Here is a 353-nt window from a genome sequence, read left to right as displayed (position 1 = left end):
CGTTCCCGGTACCAAACGAAGCCTACCACTCTCACTGTCACAAGTTATTAGACTTGTGACAGTGACGCATCCGCTTAAAAAAAGGGAGGAACAGGAAAATATGCAGAAATGCCTCGTCGGAACAGGACTTAAGTATTTTTACGGTGTCGTGGTGGAGAGCTGTCTTGTAAACCGTTATTGCTCTGAGCCCATCCGTCAGTGTGCCGCCCTCCCCCTGCTTGCTCCCCCGCCCCTTTCTCAAACCGGACTCACGGAACAGGTTGTGCCTTTTTTTTCTTTTTTCCAAACTCGACCCTAATTGAGCACGAGTTGTCATAATAATCTCTATCATATCTCACATCGACTAGCAGATT

General features: G+C 47.6%; 1 long non-coding RNA gene across 2 annotated transcripts in view; it reads right to left on the bottom strand.

Moving 5' to 3' along the window:
* Positions 1 to 353, bottom strand: part of LOC119585129 — a 30,004-nt gene that overhangs the window by 29,460 nt on the left and 191 nt on the right. The gene's annotated exons all lie outside the window — the stretch shown is intronic.

Source organism: Penaeus monodon, chromosome 19 (genome assembly GCF_015228065.2).
Source record: "Penaeus monodon isolate SGIC_2016 chromosome 19, NSTDA_Pmon_1, whole genome shotgun sequence".
Classification (NCBI taxonomy): Eukaryota; Metazoa; Arthropoda; class Malacostraca; order Decapoda; family Penaeidae; genus Penaeus; species Penaeus monodon.
The sequence above is the reverse complement of the archived record's forward strand: the minus strand, read 5'-3'. Positions and strand labels throughout refer to the sequence as shown.